The sequence below is a fragment of the Anthonomus grandis genome, chromosome 7 (assembly GCF_022605725.1).
Source record: "Anthonomus grandis grandis chromosome 7, icAntGran1.3, whole genome shotgun sequence".
NCBI lineage: Eukaryota > Metazoa > Arthropoda > Insecta > Coleoptera > Curculionidae > Anthonomus > Anthonomus grandis.
Window position 1 is genome coordinate 8,501,556 of NC_065552.1, and position 23,407 is coordinate 8,524,962.

At 34.2% G+C, this 23,407-nt stretch overlaps 1 long non-coding RNA gene across 1 annotated transcript; it reads left to right on the forward strand.

Annotated features, from left to right (window-relative positions):
* Nucleotides 1–13,592: 13,592 nt before the first annotated feature.
* On the forward strand, nucleotides 13,593–22,557 carry LOC126738634 (uncharacterized). The gene is made up of 2 exons (XR_007661401.1): nucleotides 13,593–13,740; nucleotides 22,047–22,557. It is a non-coding gene; the product is annotated as an uncharacterized LOC126738634 (long non-coding RNA).
* The last annotated feature ends 850 nt before the right edge of the window (nucleotides 22,558–23,407 follow it).

Genomic DNA, 23,407 nt, shown 5'->3' on the forward strand with positions numbered 1-23,407 from the left:
AGATACTATACTTCATTTAGCCTCCTCATGCTTAATAGGGCATTCATTGGATTTTTTAAAGAAATTAACGGATGTCCTTTAGACCTTTACATTTCTAAAAAAAGAAAACCTTTGGATGTCCATAGGATACATTTCTACTGTTTGGGTAATGGTTGTTTTATCGACAGATTGCTTCTTAAAATTACTTAGATTAAGATTAAATAGAATTAAAGAAAATTATTCCTGAGCGAATAAGAAGACCTTGCATAAATTTGGCTCACTCTGTTCTTTAACCACATTGCTTGTCTAGTCTCATCTTTGTCTAACATAATATTTGCAAAATAAGATTTTAAACCAAACTAACTGACATCTTCCATCCTTACCCAAACCAATAACCCGCGAACCGATTTAAATTCAAATCGGTCGCCAGCAGAGTAGTACCACATTATGCATTGAGCAAACAAATAAAGTAGAACCAGACCACGCCCCCGTTCACACGCGATTGGTCGCGACGACCTAAACCGATGGTACGGAACTTGACTCAGCCGATTGGCTCAGCTACTCCGGCGCTTAAGCATCGAAAAATTTGAATTTAATATGCGACTTCACGTGGTCGCGGGACGTCTCCGCGTCGACAAACTGGTCTCGGCCAAGACATATAAACTTGACATGCGCCCGAACAGATTTAAGAATTAAGAATATTCTAATATTAGTGACAGTAAGAGAAATGCTATTTACTAGTCGCAAATAATTTTACATTCTTTTTTGGCCCTCCTATGATGTATCTACAGATTTCAAATATCCCTATAAGAAAAAATCTAAAGGAGTTAGATCGGGAGATCTTGGTGGTCATTTAAAAAGTCTTTTTCTATCCATCTACCTGGAAATATAGTATCCAATTAGTTTCGAACAGGTCATGCATAATGGGGATCATTTTGTTGATACCAGATGTTCCTATTTGGCATAGCAGCTTCTATTTGATCCAGATGTAGAGCAGCTAGATTTTAAATTAGTTTTTTTTTTGTAAAAAATGTAAATATCTTATAACTTGCCTATAGCCTATAACTTGCCGGCTTACAATTCATGCCTAAATGTTTACTTTTCTGGGTGTTGAGTGTGGCCTTGCCTCATCCAACATGGATTTTCTCATGCCCAATTTTGTCGACTTAATCTTGTTAATCCGTTCAGGATTAACATTAACTATTTAGAAAAGTGATTATTTTTTGTTTTAACAGTATTATTCTCCAGTAGTTCCATAAATTGTTTGCAAAATTTGATTATTCTATTTACATCTTCTTCATTAAGTTCCTGCAGAGTTTTTGGTTTAAAGGAATGAAATTTGTGTGCTTTCAGAACCCTTACTACTCAAGACTGACTTACTTCTAATTTGCTCGCTACTTTAGTAGAAATGTGAGGATTTTCTTGAACGGATAATAGCACAATAATTTTGGAATTGTTGTTGGTTTAGATTTACAAGAAATAGTTATTCTTCTAACGTGGCCAATTTCCCGAAACTTTTAATTAAAAAAATTTTACAATTTCGCTTACAGCACCTTGCTATATCGGCGGTAAATTAGGTTTCTAAAAAAGTCCATAACCTGCTTTTGGTTCTTGTTCTATATCTTGTATTCTTCAGTTAAATAGGGTATTGCTTTCAAATAATAAAAAAAATACTTAAATCTGATTATTTGACTTATAATGTATAAATAAGAAAAAATGTAATATCAATTAAAAAGTCTCAAAAAAGTCTAACAATGACGCTTCCCCAAATTATTGGTTTTGTTTACATTTTTTTGTTTGAATTAACTTTTTTTAAAGCTATAGTGCTTTTCCATCCAAACCCAATAGTTTTCCAAATGCAGCAATTCCTCACTGCTTGACCTATTTGCCTAATTCAAAAAAGTAGTCAATTTTTCTCAAAGAGACCTCTTAATAATAAAATAATAGGAAACCGGATTTAATGTGAACGTCAGCAATATTTTTTATGTATTTATTTTTGTTTTAACTTAAATGTTTGTGGTATTAAACGAATAGCTTTACCGATCTGATGATGCCTAAGGGCGAAACACGTGTAATAGTTTTTTAAAAAATAAACATAATCTGAGACCATTAACTTTGTGTCCCTTCAATTTCTAAAATTTTACTATTTGCCTAATCTTATTCTTCTTCTAGTGTTTACATGTAGCATTTCTTGTTCACTGGTTTATTAGACTGGATGCAATGTTTGCTTTCTACAGGTACTTAGACAATTATTTTTTTTATTGCAGTAATATTATATATTATAACGCAATTGTTTATTTTTGAAAGGTTACTGCGGTCCATAAATACATATTTAGTAGGAGCCATTATAATACTAATCCTCTTTTTAGGATATAAAAATATTGTAAACGTTTACTTATTACGTATTTTTTCTCGCAACACCTAATCGTGCGTTCTTCCGTGCAATATTTACGGTAAACCCAGCTTTAGTAGTTTGAAAGATGACAAGACATTGTAATAGTTGTCTAACTAATTTAAAATATTAGAACAAAAAAGGAGAATGTAATTTCAATATGAATAAAAATGATTTAAAAAATATTACTTTACGCTTAATTAAACAGCATACAAGTTATGTTTACCTCTCATATACGTATGTATATACCCAGTTCCCAGTATTTAAAGACAAATCGATGTGATAAGTGTCAACTATAAACCTATATACCAATTCAATTAAAATTAAGTTTCCCTAGTATAAATTTTTGCCTGTGTGACTCTTTCATTCCCAGATGAAAAAATGACCTGTTAACCCGATTTTACCATGTATAAGTCATTTGTCAATGCTGGAACCTTTCAAAAATTAATACAATCTTTAGCATGTACTAAGTAGTACTGTTTTCTGTACTATTAAGATTTCTTAGTAAGTATTAGCCACAATAAAATTTAAAAAAGCATAAAATCTTGAAAAGAAAATTAATATTTAGGTTTAACAGGTAATTTGCTTACAATTTTACTGAAACGAACTCACAATATTTTAGCGACAATAAAAAAATATGAAAATAAAAAGCATCGAAGGCCCAAGGTAAATTAAGTGATGGTTTTTAATTGTAAATTATAAAAATATAAAACAAAATCCTATATGTTCTTTTCTTATTTAATATGGGTTTTTCTGTTTCAGATCAGGTGTATGACACCAGGGGCCTATAACACAAATTATACAATTGTAACAAGTAATTTGTTTTGGCTTACAAGTGTCCTGATTTCCCGCAACAAAAGAGAATTCCATACACTTTTAGCTACAAGTTAAATATTCTATACTTGTATCAAAGCGCAAGTACTGCAAGTGAAATAATATTTGTAGCTCTGGCTAGCAGACAAGTAAACTTTGAGAGAAAAATTAAGTTTTTTACAAAAAGCTTAAGAAATTCTATTCGTTGCTTTTTCCGACCGTTAGAAAAAACAGCCAAAGTTGCGAAATCGAAAGAATAAGCAAATGTAGCAAAATGGGTTTGTTAACTTACTTAAGATAAAAAGTGTAAATGGTACGTAAGAGGCTATATAGTAGTACTACAAGTTACTACTCTTATACTTTACTTGAACTTTTGAAAGGAGTGCCTGTTAAGGTGACAAACCATATCATTAAATCTTTTAATTTTTATATTACGATGATTGGACCTATATCTTAAACAAGACTTTCACGCTGTTATTTACTAAGTCTGAACCTTCCCACAAATTTTCCGTCTTTCTATAACGACCATCTTTGGTTTCACTATCCAAATCGTTTAATCGATAGTCTAGTTACAGATATACCCTCACGGTGAAAGACTTTACTGCACTAGTATGCCAAATCTACTCATCACTTACGATAGGTAGAAAATTGTTTAAAATTGTGGATACAACCGTATACAACATAACTGTACAAGTCTGGTTTTTGTGTTATGATAAGATACTACAGTGATAGAAAAAGTCCCGTAATTACCAGTGCCCCAGTAGTAACTACAATTTTTTTTAATAATAATAAATATTTTTTATTTGCATAGAAAAAAAATACAAACAAAATCTAGTAATAAGTTTATGCAAATAAAAGGCCTATAAATTCAGAATTCTGCCATGGCAGATTCTGGTCTTTAACATTGTGGCCCAACACTTCATTAAAAAAAATGGTAATTTCAGTAACGCTTATTAACAGTAACGCTTAACTAATAACTGATTAAATACAGCTTTTTCTTCAATCATATACCTAATAAACCTACATATAAAAGTTCTAAATTCTAAATTTGACACTTTAACATCAAGCAAAACAATACACATTGCAAACACCCTAAAAACAGATTAAATTTTTTGTTAAATAACAAAAAATATAAAAATTATTACAGACAGTAAATAAATAAATAAAATGATCCCAATACCAAAAATTGTAATAAATTATTCAAGAAAACAACCATTCAAAAAGTTAAAAAAGAAGAACCTAAATTATATATCCTGCTAATTCATTAGATGTACAATCATCCTATTACGGAAAGTATTACAAGAAATTGATAATCGGTCCGGATCCAAATTTAAAGAATTTATTTGATAAGCAAAATTGTAAGAAAATGATCGCTTAAATAACTGTATGTATACTAGCACAAATCACAAAACTATAGCGAAGTGGCGCGGCGGTCCCATACAAACTGATAAAAATTCTTCTGACAAATCTGCTAGCATTGTCTCGCTTGGCAACGGGAACTATTGTAGCTAACTTGTCAGTTGACCTGCCTAATTAGACCAATCAAAATAGTAGAAAGGCGTGGCCAAATTAAGGTGGGAAAATCAAATTTCATTAAATAAGAAATCATTTTATTTGTTTTACATGTCTAAACTATTTAATGTGCATACTGTAATATGTAATCACTTAACAATAGTGTAATATTACCAATTTCAAAATGGAAACAAAACAATGTTTTTATTCCATAAATTTAATATTTAGTTTTCCTGAAAAATAATTATTTAAATTATATATATAATATACAATAATTTATTATAACAGACCTTATATAAATTAAAACTAATCTACAAACTTTTAAAAAGTATTTTGTTAGCACTATACTACCCCAATCATTACGATTGGGTTAACAATATCCCCATTTGACTAACATAAGCATAGATTCAATAGAGGATGAATTTGCTGTTACTTTTTCCTGTTTTCTAAAGAAAAATTAAACAAAGTTTGACCACTAATTAAAAATTCTATAACATAATATTATTAAAAAATAATATATCTATCTGACCCCAGATAAAAAAGTCGAGAGGTGTTAAATTTGGTGATCTCGCCGGCCATTGCATTGGATCTTTTTTCCCAATCCACTGCTCTGGAAACGCATTATGTAAAAATTGCCTCACAGGAAGAACATAATAGGGTGGCGCTTCACCTTGTTGAAAATGTAATAAATCTTCGTTTAGGTTGCTACACCCATGAATATCCCACTGATTTTCTATTTATTTTCAATAATTTTAGGTTGAATGGTGATTTCCAACATTTCCAAGTAAATTTCGCCATTAAGTTAATAAATATTAGTATTACCCAATATTCCCGCCCACACATTGATTTTTTCGATTTTTTCTGAATACTGTGTCATTCCCTGAAAACATGCGGATTTTCATAACTCCTCCGCAAAAACCAATTATTCGGTCAGGGTCGTCTTCACGCAATTCCCGAAGAGTTTGCATTTTGTTAATTAATATAGCATCGTTAATAGCAAAATGTCCTTATTTCTACTTGTTCCGCTTCATCAAGTATTCTACGCTAAACTTTTTTTTTTCACTGATCCTGTTTCTTCAGATTTGAGAATTAGTTGCCTCTTGTAAGTATGACTTACATTTTTTCCCAGGATTTCTTTCGTCAAATAATGCAACAGTGATTAAAGCACAATGATTTTGAAAACCATAAAGATTTATCAAGATTTAAAGATTATTTCAGCCATACTGTACACCATTGAAATTGCAACATTAAAATGAAAAAACCATCTCAAATGATATGACAAATGATGTTCCTTCAGTCAATATCAACAATGTCAGCTTCCTGTCAGTTTTTCTAAGCAAGATGGCCGACATACGATTCCGATCCTTACCATAGAAGCTTCATACACTTTTTTTTTACATACTTTATGATCGTATATATCGAATTTTAAATAAATTATTTAGTCAAACTATGGAAAGTTCGAGATTAGCTGTTAATGCTTATTATTAAAGATAAAAAAATTAGTCGAGGTAAATGTTATTTTCGTTTTAAAATAAAACCGTAACATACTCCTTTCTGTATGAAATGTATAGGATATATCTAATACAAGTTCCAAAAGCATGATGTTATGTGTCAAAAATTAAAAATCAGCAAAAGAATATAATCTCAAATAATATTTTCCTTAATCAACAAAAAGAAAATATAAGATTTCAGGAAAAAATCAAACTTTTCAAGGTATCGATTACGAATGTAGGCGTCGCGCAGTATCATTTACATAACATCAATAACCCTAACGGAACGTTCTGTCTAACCTCGCCTAATAACGTAACCCAAACAAGGATCCGCCCATTTTGCATATCGAATTCTATTGGCCCAACTGCTACTCCTACGCTTTTTAACGCAGCAGGAAAATGTGAAATACGTGTGTCGCTTTTTTTAAACGACTTCTGGCGTCAATTTATCTTAATCTAAGAACTATACTGTGATGTAACTGTTACAATAAAACTGCACTCCACAAATATTTCTTGACATTTTCACATTTTTTTCTTCTAAACTTCCACTCTCTGTAGTATGTTGAAAAAATGTTTTTCTTTGAGCTACATGCTTTAACGGCTCACGTGCAGAATCTGAATGGTCTTGTAATGGATCTTTATGTTGCTTGTAACAGAAAATTGACATACTGCAATTTTTTTACCTCTTTTCTTCGTAAGGTTTCGTTTGGTCTCAGGTTAAGTCATTTTACAGTAATACTTTATTAATGATACGTTAAGTAGTATTCGAGACGTGGTATTAGGGGTAATACAGAAAACAAGGGAATAAAAGCAGGAAGGTAGTGAAGATCTTAAAAATGAGAAAATGGAAAAACAAGAATAATAAACGTAGGAATATCAGAAAAGTATGCAAGATAAAACTAAAAATGGGCCGCAAAACGTCTAAGAGGTTAGAAATTTCAAAGAAGACAACAACAAGTTGCAAAGTGCCTTAAAGACAAAATGAATCATTTCACATCTTCAGTAAAGGGTGAAGTACAAAGTGGCATTACAGTTGCCTGAAATTTATCCTTAAGATGATCTCAAATAGGTCAAACAAATGGTCACAGTATTTCGAATTATATTTAATTCTTTTTTAGGGCTCTACCAAATAAACTTATACGAAACCATTCATTTATGCAGAAAGTATTCGTCTTAGATATGTAGAAAGAACATAAATTGGCATTCATTTAATAAACTCGAGCTTACTGTACTTTGATATTTTAACCATGGGCACTTAACGCTTACTCTTAATGCTTATACATCTATAATGATTTTTCCAAGGCTTTTCCCATTGTATTAATTAAGTCACAATATTTTACCTCTTGAGACTTTTCCTATTTACTTAATATTGATGGAAAAAAACTCTAGCTACCATTGGTGATTGTCACTTGTTTTACTGTTCAAGTGCCATCCAGAATATGCTGAGCTTTCGACTCTTCTTGAATGTTATTGGTCAGCGGTAATCTTTGATCTGGGCGTAATAGTCCGGGTGTAAATGTTTTATTTATATATCACACGTTTGCAGGTGTGGAAATTAATGTTTATACCAGGGTTGTACGCATATTTTATATCTTCCAGGATGTTGAGGCACTTTTTTTGTTATTGTTATTTTTTTTTATTTTTTATAAACCAAATGTGTACACAACTCTACAATTTAATTATTTAAGCCAATTTTTATCAACTGCCTGTAAGAATCAACGAATGGCAAAAGTAATGCGTGAAAATTATGCATTTCCAAGATGTCAGACGGTTAAAAAACCAAATACCTTTAATTGCGTGGAAGAATTTAAGAAAAATATTATTAACTAAAAATATAAAGGTCTTTATTTATAAGGAAATTACTGATATTCTTTTGATTTAGTCTCTAATTTTCCAAAAAACTAATACTAGCTAAAGAAATTGAATGACTTGCCTGGAAGAAACGGAAAAATAAACTTATTGCTTAAAAATATCAAGAGTATAGGGCGGTATAAAATCTATTAAACTTAAATGAAAAAAAAACCATAAAGATCAAATTTTTTCCTTAGAGGTTGTAGTCATGGTCAACAGACTCAGGATGAAGTTGTAACTTTCGCTGATGTCACTCTGGATTCGGGATTGACGTCGCAATTTTAAAAAGTTTTCTGCTTATTTTTCTTAGATTCCAACATGATTTTTACTGATTTCGTACATTAAGAGAATTTTGGAAAAAAAAACAAGAAAATTGCTAGAAAATGTATTATTAACACGTTGACTACCGCAATGCTGAAAAAAAATAAGTTCTTCCGGCCAACTTTTTTTTTCTTTTAAAAGTTGAATTGAAACTCATGAATATTTTGTTTAAAAAAAAATGTTATTAGAAACTTTTTGGTAATTTTTTTATGAGACTATTCGTATGGTCACGCGGCCTCAACACATTAAACTTAAATCAATGTGCTACAAATGTTGCGTCTCACTTCCACCTGCCTGAGCCTGTCATTTCATGAAGCAGAGTCGTACGTAGCATCCGTATTAGGCATCCTTTTTCTCTGAATGCACAAGTTCGGAATAAAACTTTATAAGCTCTGCATCGAAAAAGGATATACTTACAGTATGTTGATTTATTGTGGGCAAAATGGGGTTGGGGGGCAATCTTCATTAAAAAAAGTAGTACTCACTCATGTAAATGACTTACTTGACAAATGACGTATTATCTTTACAGATAATTATTATACAACTGTGGTTTTGGCACATGCTCTACTTACCAGGAACACTCGAAAACACTTCAATCAAATCGAAAAATGAATCCTAAGCAAATTGTTAACAAAAAGCTCAGGAAAGGAGAAACCGAGGCAGCTCAAAGCACCTCAGGTGTAATTGTCCAAAAGTGAAAGGACAAAAGAGATGTGCTTACCTTATCCACAAAGCAGACTGATGAGTTATTAACCATGATAAAGAATTCCGAAAACCTGCTGCGATTATTGACTACAATAAACATAAAGCCTACATTGATCTTTCAGATCAAATGAAGTCTTACACCACTTCATTACGCAGAGGGGTGAAGTGGTACCGTAAGCTTGCTATTGAGCTTCTTATTGGCAGTGCTTTGGAAAATGCATATATTTTGCATCAAGAAGTAGCGAATGAAAAACTGTCCATCACAAAGTTCAAGCAGGAGATCGTAAACAGTCTCTTAGGTCTTGATATTGAGCAACCCAGGAAAAATGTTTGGAAGAGCGTCAACCTTAGAACATAGAAAGCCTTTCAATTTTCTAACGCGTCACATTCCTTGGAAGAGGTTGGTAACAGACGTTGATGCGTTATTTGTTATCAAAAGCTTCAAAGAGAATCAGGTACAGGAATTTTTGAGGTACATAACTGTACTAAATAATTTTTGAATGGTTGAATTTGGATGTATTTCGATTATTTTTTTAGCTTTCTTACTTTTATGCTGTATTTTAATCAATAAAAATTTATTTTCTATATATTTTGATTTAATGAAGGACTTGTTTTGAAACCATGAAGATCCACTTTCGAGTCTCAAATTCAAAAACCAAAACCAGTGTCAGATAGTTACAGCCGCGCTCTTTCAGTTCCATATAACTTATATAGGACTGAGACGTCCATCAAGGCTCACACGGCTATAGCACACAATTACCTCTGAGACATCACAGATATGTCACGCGGCTATTATTGAAAGTAACATGAGACACCACATTTATGTCTCACGGCAGTTAACTGCCTTCACGATACGTCATTATACGAGGTTTAATACTGAAGACCGAAACATTATGACTGAACACCAAGAACTGCGTATACCAAATCGCATGTAAATGTAGAGAGTTATACATAGGCGTGAAAAGTGACTACTGGAAGTCAGGACAAAATAACTTCAAAAGTGGCCTTGTACAGAAGAGGTTTTTAGATGAGGAATGGCAGAACACGCTTGGTTTAATGGCATTCATTGGACAGAAACAAAGATTCTGTGCAAGGAGCGACATTGGAACAAGAAAGATTCCTAAAGGCAACTTATATCACATAGAACTAAGGAAACTTCAGCCAGCTCAGTGTTAAATTCCCAACATCTCGAGACCCGCTACTGGCAGGATCTAAAGCATCTCACACATGACCAGACGTCACACATCTCTAGTATATAAGGGTATGGACATGCTGAAGTTACATGGATGAGGGCGGTGGAGGTCGCGGTCACTATATCGATGTCAAAACAAACCTGAATTTTCTCATGAGATCGACGTTTCACCCTTGTTTTCATACCTTTCACGTTTCACACCTTTAACCGTTGTTGCCTAACATCACAGTTTAGAGCTAAGTCGATGCTAGAACACAATAAAGCAAAGGTAAGAACACAAAGTCACGGTCTCATCAAAGAGACAAAGAAAACAAACAAAACAAAGGTAAGAACACATCTAGACTTTGTGTTCTTACCTTTGTTTTGTTTTTATTTGGTATCTTAGAGAAAAAATGGATGATACGATTTAATCAGAACAAAATAGTTTATTTTTCATCGTGATTGAACTGTTTATCGTACGGTAAACTGTAGGTTTATTGGTGATTTTCAACCACATAAGATTTGCCGAAACTAGGAGAGTATTTATTTTTTAATTTCTTAGTGAGAGGTGACTCATAACCTGTTCACGTTTGGATAGTTTTTTATTTTGTTACTGTTAGGTAATTTTATACACAAAAATGAAGGATAAGCTGATAGATTTGGTGTTTTGTGCATAATTTTTATTTTATTTTTATTAAGACTTACTGTTAAAAGTTGCATGAATTTTTAGCAAAAAACTCTAAATCGAATTAATTTTGCTCTATTAGTTAAAGGATTATTTTCTAGGTCGATGTAAGTTGTTGTAAAATACTTAAAAGATGTGATTATTTCTCAATGATGATGATATGCAGTATGCAGATTGCTTTAATAATAACGTCTTCTTTGCTTGTTTTGATATTACTCAGAATATTCGATTTGGCAAATATTTCAAGTACATATTCTACAGTTTTTCAAGCTCGAGATAATCGTTTATTGAAATTTTCTTGTGATGAGCTTAACAATTTTCCTGAATAGGGTTTCATTATGTTTTTTTTTTTAAAATAAGCTTTATCAGCAATCAAAACATGACTATGGTTAAAATTAGGTAGTTCTTTTTCTTTTGGTATCCCTAATTTATTTTTCTAGCAATTTGGAAAGTTTATCTTACTCAAAATCACTCTGTTTTCTATAGCCATCGATGTCAATAGAAATAAATCTATAATCGTCATAACTGTCCCCTGTAAAACATTGGAGAAGTAATGTTAATAGTTAAAAAACCTAAAACCTGTGTGAAATGGACATTTATTTCTAACTTTAACGGAAAACATATTCGAATTATGTTTTCCGTTCAAAGGCTCAACGCAATTTGGAAAATCCCAAAGTCTATTATATTCTTCAGATATCCTTAAAACATCGGCCGCTATATACTGTTTAGATTGTTTACTATAAGGGGCCTGAAACACATTCCATAGAGCTATTTACGAATAACCTTATTTGGAAAAAAAAATATTTTCTGCGTGGTCAGTTTATGCCTCCTCATTCTTCTACTAATTTAACTGATAAAAAACAGGACACTATGGACAGCAATTCGGAGAATCCAAATCTTTCAGGGGAATCTGATAGTAGATCTCAGTAGAAAATGTGATCAGCCCTAATTCTGAATCACAGAGTGTGATTCTATCTATATCACCTTTAAATTATGCTCGTTCTAAAATTTATTCAGTTTTCGCTACAAATAGAAATTGGAAAGCAGCTAATTGACATTAAAACGGAAAGCCTAGCTTTAAGGGTAAATAATCCATTGCAACCAACCAATCCAATGATGACGATATAGCGTTTTCCAATTCTCTGCGGCTTAAGTACGAACAAATCCACAACTTAAGTTTTCTTCATCTGAACCATCTTGGAATACGCATATTATCCGACCATATTAACGCCTCTCTACTACTGAAACGGCAAACTTTTTATTTTTTTAATAAACATTTTTTCTGTATGATAATTCTATTTATTGATTTAAGTCAATTAAACTATAAATCAAAAGTATACTTTTCTTAGTGTCACTACCAGTTTTTCTTCAGCTTATATAGGGTTTGTATAATAGTTATAATTGCAACGTTAAATTTTCGTTTCTGTATTATCAAAAATATATTAAAATGTATCCAGGCTCATTCTAATATAAGCATATAAAATCTGCCTGACTGGTGTTACTTAAGCTCTTTAAAATAGATGATGGTATCACCGTACGTACTGCCTTTTTTGGTTTATAGGATATTGCACTGTTTCTCACACAATGCCTAAATGTGGGTTCCAGGGTTATGATTATTAGCCTTTATTAGGGCACGCAAAGAAAACGCAGCTTTATATTGTTAAACCCAGCTTTAGTATTGAAAGATAAATCAATGTCATAATTGACAACTAATTTAATCTATAACCTCAATTCAAAAAAATAAATACAAAGACAGTAATGCTCTAATACTTAAGTTATAATTATGAAATTTAAAATTATGAGAAAGAAAATAAAGTATAATTTAGCACTTAATACTTATTCAATTGTACATCTGATAATACCTCGCATATACGTATATACTCAGTTCCCAATTTCAAATCAAATCAGTGATGGTGGTTATATAAACAATTTTACTAAATTGAATTTAAAATCTGTGATTATTTCTACATATTAATTCAAAAAAAAAAAAATAATCTATAAATTGCAACGAGCCGATAAATCAATACTTGAAGAAACCAAGCCAAAAAAAGAAAAGGGGCTACCTGAAATTCTGAGTCTCTCCGACTGGTAGCAGGGCCCACCTGACTGAATGGGGCTCCTTTGTTGGCAGCTATACGTTTGGGTCAAAAGAGGCAGCAGCAGATCGACCAATTAGGATGCTTCTAGAATGTCTAGCAGGTAGTGGAAGGCAATCGGTATTAGGTGTAGCCGATTGGGAGGAATGCAGGTCCCGGAGGTGATGATCCAAGCGACTTGATGTGGTAACACGTGGAGTAGCAAGTGAGGTGGAAGCAGTAACAATAAAAATGCAGCAAAAGCAGAAGCAGAGGATAAGCAGAAGGTACAGGAAGGCCTAAAAATGGGGACCACACATGAGGTTCGACATGGCTGTCAATTTTATGGCATTTTTTGTGTGGGTAAGTAAGTTAAATTTTATAAAATTGCTCTCTAAAAAGTTGGATGCATTGATGTTCTTTTGAGTTAAACCGAAAAGCATGCAAATAAGAAATTAATTAGATGAAAAAAATAGGAAAATGACTTAGGCATGTAACATGTGCTAACTTACCGAAGATGGAATGTGGCCTTTTCTGGGGTTTATTTAACACAACAAAAACAAGGAGCCCTATAAACTCTTAGGCCTACTTAGAAAATCAGCAATTAAGCTATCCTAGCACATACTAGTAACTACAAAAAAATTAGGCTAAGATAGGGTCTACCTTTTCACATCCGCATTAAGCGAAACTATCTGTCATACTCTAGAACCAGATAAAGAATGAATCTATTAAAAATAGGATTGTCAGTTCCCTCCAAATTTTAAGGAATGCATTTATCTGTCAAGTACCTAGGTGTTGACATGCTGGGTTTAACTACTGGGTACTATCTGGTACCAACATTGGTTTAAGTAATTTGCAACTATGGAGCAATCTATAACTTGAGGCCATGGTTTAGCAACAATAATTTACAAAAAAAAACTGACAGACCAGATTGACATTAACATTCTTATCACTATTGATCCTTATGATTTGAACAAAATAAACAAATAGTTAATATGTGCTCAGTATTCATTAAAATCTAAAATAGGCCAAATTGACCTGCAAGGTAAAATCAATGCAAAATCAATGGCAGTTCCTAATTCTATTCAATCAACAAAACAATGAAACAATATCCCATATTATTATTTACTTTCCTCATCCAATAATGGTTTTCCTTGCGTTTCAGATCGGGTATGTTAGGAGGGACCATCTTAACGGTATCATATCTGTGTAGTATGTATATTTATGTATGATTTTTAAATAAATTATTTTATGAAACTATGGTTGCGATTTACTTTATCTTGGTAAAAAAAAATTAATAAATCAATTAATATATCTGTTGGAGATTAAACCTGTAACACACCCCTCCTTCCTGAAAAGGAAGTTTACCTGAAACTTGCAATGGAAATTCAATCCCTAATAAAGAAAAACTAATCTAACTAAATAACTAATAAAAGAAATCCTAACTTGAAAATACTTAATATAATACAACATTATAAGAACCCTCAAAATAACTACAAAGAAACGAATCTATTATAATAATTAATTTACGCTGACTTATAACTTAGATACTAACATTAGATTTGATCTTGAACGTTATTATCAGGTGGATGTGCCTTTAAATCTTTAGCATGCCAAACTCCACGACAGCGGCCTGTCAAGTCCGAAACTTCGTAGGACCATGGAGAGAGAATTTTGCTGATCTTGTAGGGCCCAAGATATTTAGGCGCGAACTTTGAAGTAAAGTTTTTGGCAGCATTAGAGATAACATAATTTCTCTGCCATACCTCCTGACCAAGTTGAAAACGCTCATCGCGATGCCGTAAGTTATAACGCCTACTACGTTGCTCGCAAGCCCTTTTTAGTCTTTTCTGAACATCGACAAATACCTTTTCCAATGTTTTCGATCGCAAAGTTGGATCGGAATCATTAGGGTTAGATGGAGAAATTAAAGTCGGGGTGGGACACAGAAATCGAAGTTCTCTACCAAAAATTACAAAGTTTGGGGTTAGACCCGTAACTTCGTGTCTTGCTGATCGGATTGCACAACCTGCCTTAGCCAAAATTAGATCCCACGTCCTATGATCCTCATCAACATAGCTTGAGATTATGGTTTTTAGAACACGGTGGACACGCTCTACAGGGTTAGCCTGCGGGTGGTAATTAGCAGTATAACGTATTTGGATACCATACTCTTGCATTTTATTTTGGAAAGCCCCACTACGAAACTGAGGTCCATTGTCGGCAATGATTCTATCAGGGATTCCGTAAACCAAAAGTACATGGTCCTCGAGCCATTTTAATATACTGCTGGCGGTAGCCACTCGTAAAGGAAAGAAGAGAGGATACTTACTGAACAAATCATATACTGACAATACGAAGGAATATCCAGAACGAGAACGAGGCAAGGGACCCACAAGATCTACACTGAGGATTTGCCAAGGTCTAGTCAGGGTTGGTTGTGGACTAAGAAGGTGGCCAGAAGAGACTTTTTGAAGAGGTTTAGTCCTTAAGCAAGTGTGACATCGGGCAATATACCTAGCTACGTCACACTTCATATTTGGCCAGTAATATTTCTGTGAAATACGGGAAAGAGTCTTAAACACTCCAAGATGACCACAGGTGGGAGGATCGTGATGTGCCTTTATGACATCAGATCGTTGATTTCGTGGTACAATCTGCAACCAAGCATCGTCAGGATTATCTAAAGCGGGGTATTTTGACTTAGTGCGCTTATAGAGCTTATTATTAGAAATCCACCATAGTGGGTACTTAGATGGTTGCTCTTTAACGCGTTTTAGCATGCGGGAATACCACTTGTCGATCAGGAAAGAAGAATCGTTCGTTGACATGTCATTCAGAGGTGCTACCTCATCTACCACTGGTACCGAACGAGATAATGCATCGGGGACGATGTTGTCTTAACCCTTACGATGAACTATGTCAAAATCGTACTGTTGTAGCCTTACAGCCCATCGAGCAATGCGACCAACAGGATCTTTGATTGAATTAAGCCACTTAAGACTATAGTGGTCAGTTACCACTGTAAAATGGCTACCTTCCACATATGGTCTGAGTTTTTCGATGGCGAAAATGACAGCCAAACATTCCTTTTCTGTTGTGCTATACCGACGCTCGTTTTTGGTAAGAGACCTACTTAGGAAACAAATAGCGTGCTCTTCGTCACCTTGAACCTGATAAAGGACAGCTCCAAGTCCAAAATCGGAAGCGTCACATTGGATAATAAAAGGAAGATCAAAATCTGGACATGATAAAACCGGTGCGCTGACCAGTTTCTCTTTAATAGTATTAAAAGCATTTTCACATTCAGGACTCCATACAAACTTTACGTTCTTCATGGTCAATGAGGTCAAGGGAGATACTATCGTGGAAAAATTAGGGACAAACCTCCGATACCAAGATGCGAGTCCAACAATTCTTCTAATATCAGTAACAGTCTTGGGGGTTGGTATACGCAGAATAGCCTCAATCTTATCGGGGTCCACTAGTAGACCGGAAGAATTAACAATGTACCCCAAATATTTTAACTCGGGTTTACAAAAGGTACACTTCTCTCTGTTAAGAGTTAGACCTGCCTTAACGATCCTCTGTATGACCTCACGTAAAACACGAATATGTTCCTCGAACGACGGGGTGGAAATGATTACGTCGTCAAGATAGACGAAGACGTATGGCTCCAAGTCAACACCAATAACAGAATCGATCAGTCTTTGCCACACTGCAGGGGCATTAGTCAACCCAAAGGGCATACGGGTAAATTGGAAAAGTCCTCTAGTAGGGACTGTAAATGCAGTAAGAGGGCGAGATTCTGGTGCAATAGGTATTTGCCAATACGCGGACTTAATATCCAACGTGCTAAGGAACTTGGCATCTCTTAATTTATCTAAAGTGGCAGAAACAAAAGGTATGGGATAACTGTCTTTGATGGTTACACGATTTAAAGCGCGATAATCGACACAAAAACGCCATTCGCCAGTTTTTTTCTTAACCATTACTATTGGAGATGACCAGGGTGAAATAGATGGTTCCACAATACCATTGGCAATCATTTGTTCCAATTCAGTATTGACATCCTTTTGAAGGGCACGGGAAAGAGGATAATAGCGCTGTTTGATAGGTGCTGAATTTGTCCTGATTTCTAGCTTGACCAAATTAGTACAACCCAATGTTGAACTCATGTTGGAAAAGACATCCTCGATAAGTCGATCGAGAGTTCCTTTTTGTGTTGGAGTCAGAGTATCAACGGATTGAATTGCGGCAGTTTCGTGACAGTAGTATGGAGCAACATCTTTGAAATGCCATTCCCCAGTGTTAAGGTCAGGTATGATCCCCATACGAGTCCAAAAATCAATACCTAAGATCAAGGAATGGGGTAGGGAGGGAACAACCAAAACATCCATAAGGACTACGCGAGTGCGAAGCCTCATAGGTAAGGTCACAATTCCTTTTATTGAACATTGTTGTCCATTGGCTACAGTGCACTCAGTGGCCCCAGATTGTTTAAGGGTGCAATAAGTAGACAAAACAGACCATCCGGCAGAACCAATAATAGTTCGAGATGCTCCACTATCAAGTAAACCTAATAGTGATTTTCCAAAAATGTCTATGTGCAGATAAGGACGCTCATCACCTTTGGCATGTGCCAAGACGAAATCAAGGACGGCAGAAGTACGAACATGTTTGGATAGACTAATAGCCGATTGCGATTCAAAAGATAGGCAAGAGGGACGGCCTATGCTCTTGCCGATGCCTCGTTTTTTGAGCATGTTGGACAAGTCTTTGCACTAACGTCTCTCTTTCCGCATCGGAAACAAAAGAACGTTTTGGGCTTAGAACATTTACGAAAACGATGTCCGCTGTCACCGCAATTCCAGCAGGTTACAACAGAAGAAACTGCATCTATAGAAGTTGAATAAGCCGAATGATTATTAGGAATAATCGGCTTAACATCACTAGGCTCTGAATAAGACTCAATTGACGCTACGTGATGACTGGGTTTTCTGTAGGCAAGTTCAGGTTCTAATAGCTGTCTAATGTTTGTGGGGGGTGGGACAAATCTCTGCACTCTGGCTTCGGTCTCTTCAATTGCTCGACTTAACCTAGTCAACTCGTGAAGATCATGGATTTCATGGGTAGCAAGCCTACTTTGAATATAAGGAAGTAAATTTCGACGAATAAGATTAAGTTTGACTGATTCGGAGGGACTTTCTGAAAGTTTTCGAAATAGACTCTCCATTGCGACAATAAACGTAAGGACGCGTTCTTGTGATCCTTGGGTGCGCCTACGTATTTCATCCCACAAACCATATTCATAGTCATAAGGCCGAAAGGAATCTTTCAATTTAGTTACTAAATCATCCCAACTGGCAAATTTATTGGTACGATACCAAAGAAGGGCATCGCCAGTAAACAACTCTGGTGCAGACCGGAGTAACTGCTCCTTAAGTACACCTCGAGATAAACGTATTTCCTCAACTCTCTCTAGAAAGTCGTTAACACTAGTCTGTCCATTAAACTTAATATTCCATCGAAACACATCATGTGTATGGTATGAGGGATGCGATAGTTGTCTCGGCTCACGCCCGTAAGTTCGATTCGATGTGTCCGTCGGAGAAAAATTTACTTCTTCCAAATAACGAACTAAGTCGTTGATTGGTATGGACTGGGACAAGTTGTCTCCATGAGCAGTGGAGTTTGCTGGAGGAGATGCATGAACCACGGGGGGTCCAAAACGAACCTGTGATTGACGACTCATTGATTGAGACTCATTTGCTGAACTCACTGGATAACAGTTAATTTGACTTACAGGAGGTTGTGATATAGGATTCGAAGATATTGAGGACTTTGCATTAAGTTCATTTCCGGAAGACTGAAAGACTCTGGATCCGTCGCGCTGCATGAAACGACCATAGGAAGGTCTTGACTCAGATGTACTTGACGTTCTCTGCTGAGGATTAAAATAAGGACAACTGCTTTGAGCAAGCTCCAATAAATCCTGGAGTGGAGGTCTAGACTGTTGTGTCAAAGACGGATTGGAAGTAGTCCCATAGGGTACTGCATCGCTATGAGATTCAATCTGAGGCAACTCCCTATTAATAGCTGAATGTGCAAAGGACGTAGAAGTACCAGACTGGAAATTATTCAAATGGATCGACTGCTCTGCAACCTCGCATTGTGAAGTCGATGCGGCAGCAACATTGGAATTAACACGTTCCGCTTCAAGTTCTTCAACAGGTGTAGATTCCTCATCACTCAAAACAATTAAGTCATTTTAAACTACTAAGTTGTCTCCTGTATTTAAGGATTCATGGGATTCGTGAGATGGAGTGGCTCCTGTTACGGTAATAGCTGGTGGTTTGTTGGCATAAGAGCAAGAAGGCATGATACCTTGAGAAGCAAGATTAAGATCACCAAAAAGTTTAGTGCATGAACTTACAATCTCATTTTTTAAAACCGACTCTACTTCTGACACAACATGGACTCGATTAATACGCTGGTACAAATGCAACAAGAGGGTATTAATCCGTTTGGATTCTCCATCACAATAATCCTTTCCGAGAGTCTTAATATCCCGTTCAATAGATATTAATTTACTACGACAAAGGCAAAGCTCACTATCCGTGTCGAAGACAGTGGAACTAGGAGGATCAATGTGTTTCTCCCGTTCCAACCGCAAGGACTCACGAAGACTGGTCCGTTTTTGAGCGAAAGAACCGGTTAATGGGAGACCTCGAATGTGTAACTCATATTTTAGTTCCTCACCACCTAGATAATTAACATCCATTTCAAATGTCGAAATAGAGGGACAAAAAAAATATATATATTTATAGATATATTATATATAATTTAATAACGTTAATTAAATAAATAAGCTACAAAAAAAAATTAAAAGGAAAATATGATTAAGTATCCAAAGGACACCCCCACCCTTTCCTAAGAAAAAAAAAATTAAAAAAAAAGGAATCAAAGTCCAACAGCAAATACACTACGTATAAGAGCAGTTAAGACTATAGTTATATTTATCATTCAGACCTACTAATAAGAAGTAAGAATAGTCAGGTACTTCAAAAAAAATAAATAAATAAATAAAAAAAAAAAAACAAAAGAAGTCATAAAAATCAATCAAAGGTAATACCAGTAAATAAGCTTATTATACACACTTACTACAGTACTGCGCATGAACAGATTTAAAAAAAAAAATCAAAGAAAAAAAATATAAAAAAAAACAAAATATTTAAAAACTTTTCGATTATGTTAATCACTCATAATTACTTCAACAAATAAATGTTCGCATTAAAAAAATTACATAATCAAAGTTCCAACAATTTATCTAAAGCAAATCAAACTATAATAAAAGAAAATGAAAAAGAAAATATATATCTCTATGATACTTTATAAAGTACTACTTCTTCTCGACAATACCTCTATTCAAGAATTAAAAAAAAAATGTTTTTCCTTTTCTTCCCTTTTCTTTCTTTTTCCTTTTTCTTCTTTTTACCCTCACACCACCCTGTAATCCTATAACACTTGAATCATTTATCCTTCCCTACAACACCTGAAGATATTTCCTTGGTTTTTGGTAATTGGTCACCAACCTAAATAAAATTTGATAATTCTCTTTTTTTTTAAAATGAGAAGAAACACTGAACTGATGAAAACGTCAAAAAAATAAGAATGGTAAAGTCAACCTTCTAAAACAACTAATCAAAATTAACTGCTAATGTTTAATATAATCAAAAGCCATTAGAAAAAAAAAATTGGTAAAGCATGAACTGACACGTTGGGCGCCAAATTTATTGCACTGTTTCTCACACAATGCCTAAATGTGGGTTCCAGGGTTATGATTATTAGCCTTTATTAGGGCACGCAAAGAAAACGCAGCTTTATATTGTTAAACCCAGCTTTAGTATTGAAAGATAAATCAATGTCATAATTGACAACTAATTTAATCTATAACCTCAATTCAAAAAAATAAATACAAAGACAGTAATGCTCTAATACTTAAGTTATAATTATGAAATTTAAAATTATGAGAAAGAAAATAAAGTATAATTTAGCACTTAATACTTATTCAATTGTACATCTGATAATACCTCGCATATACGTATATACTCAGTTCCCAATTTCAAATCAAATCAGTGATGGTGGTTATATAAACAATTTTACTAAATTGAATTTAAAATCTGTGATTATTTCTACATATTAATTCAAAAAAAAAAAATAATCTATAAATTGCAACGAGCCGATAAATCAATACTTGAAGAAACCAAGCCAAAAAAAGAAAAGGGGCTACCTGAAATTCTGAGTCTCTCCGACTGGTAGCAGGGCCCACCTGACTGAATGGGGCTCCTTTGTTGGCAGCTATACGTTTGGGTCAAAAGAGGCAGCAGCAGATCGACCAATTAGGATGCTTCTAGAATGTCTAGCAGGTAGTGGAAGGCAATCGGTATTAGGTGTAGCCGATTGGGAGGAATGCAGGTTCCGGACGTGATGATCCAAGCGACTTGATGTGGTAACACGTGGAGTAGCAAGTGAGGTGGAAGCAGTAACAATAAAAATGCAGCAAAAGCAGAAGCAGAGGATAAGCAGAAGGTACAGGAAGGCCTAAAAATGGGGACCACACATGAGGTTCGACATGGCTGTCAATTTTATGGCATTTTTTGTGTGGGTAAGTAAGTTAAATTTTATAAAATTGCTCTCTAAAAAGTTGGATGCATTGATGTTCTTTTGAGTTAAACCGAAAAGCATGCAAATAAGAAATTAATTAGATGAAAAAAATAGGAAAATGACTTAGGCATGTAACATGTGCTAACTTACCGAAGATGGAATGTGGCCTTTTCTGGGGTTTATTTAACACAACAAAAACAAGGAGCCCTATAAACTCTTAGGCCTACTTAGAAAATCAGCAATTAAGCTATCCTAGCACATACTAGTAACTACAAAAAAATTAGGCTAAGATAGGGTCTACCTTTTCACATCCGCATTAAGCGAAACTATCTGTCATACTCTAGAACCAGATAAAGAATGAATCTATTAAAAATAGGATTGTCAGTTCCCTCCAAATTTTAAGGAATGCATTTATCTGTCAAGTACCTAGGTGTTGACATGCTGGGTTTAACTACTGGGTACTATCTGGTACCAACATTGGTTTAAGTAATTTGCAACTATGGAGCAATCTATAACTTGAGGCCATGGTTTAGCAACAATAATTTACAAAAAAAAACTGACAGACCAGATTGACATTAACATTCTTATCACTATTGATCCTTATGATTTGAACAAAATAAACAAATAGTTAATATGTGCTCAGTATTCATTAAAATCTAAAATAGGCCAAATTGACCTGCAAGGTAAAATCAATGCAAAATCAATGGCAGTTCCTAATTCTATTCAATCAACAAAACAATGAAACAATATCCCATATTATTATTTACTTTCCTCATCCAATAATGGTTTTCCTTGCGTTTCAGATCGGGTATGTTAGGAGGGACCATCTTAACGGTATCATATCTGTGTAGTATGTATATTTATGTATGATTTTTAAATAAATTATTTTATGAAACTATGGTTGCGATTTACTTTATCTTGGTAAAAAAAAATTAATAAATCAATTAATATATCTGTTGGAGATTAAACCTGTAACAAGGATATGACGAAAGCTGGCGATTTGAGGAACTACAAATTATCTACCACTTCTCACTGAAAGGCATGCAATCACTGTCGTCACTACTATTGCTTCTATACATAATTATAATTTAAAGTCAACTTTCCCGAAATACGTGTCAGTTATCTCAGAAAACGAAAAGAACACTGAAAGGAGGGCATCTTCAGTATATTCTGCCCTTCATCGATGTAAGCCTCGACCGTGCCTTCACTGCGTTCATCCATATTTCTTTGGCATATCGGTACCCTTAAGTCTGTAGAATAGTTGTTATTGTTAGTTTCCACTTAATGACGGTTGTAGATAGGCAACTGGAAGGTCGTGCTAACTTTAAAATGAAGACAATGGGAGAAGTTTGAAAAATAGACTAAAAGAATGGTTATATTTTCCAAATCATAACGACTTAAATCAGAATCTAAAATATGATCTGAAGGAAGGATATAAAGACTAGGTTAGAAAACAAAAATAAGGATTTAATGGAGATCTTAAAAACGACAAATGGAAAAAATAGAATACTATTAATGAGTACAAGAAACCATAAGAGAGCAATGATTTTAAACAAGGAGAATATTCACGGAAAAATAAATGGACTTGTTTACCATCAAATGGTAGAACTGAAAGAAAAGTGAATATTTGGTCCGCATGCTGGTAATCTAAAAAATACAAATTAATCAAAAGCAAAAAAAGGATATGGTGAACTTGAAGAGTAATTACAGCCAACTAAAAAGGAGATTCTATTGTTTAAAGAAGAA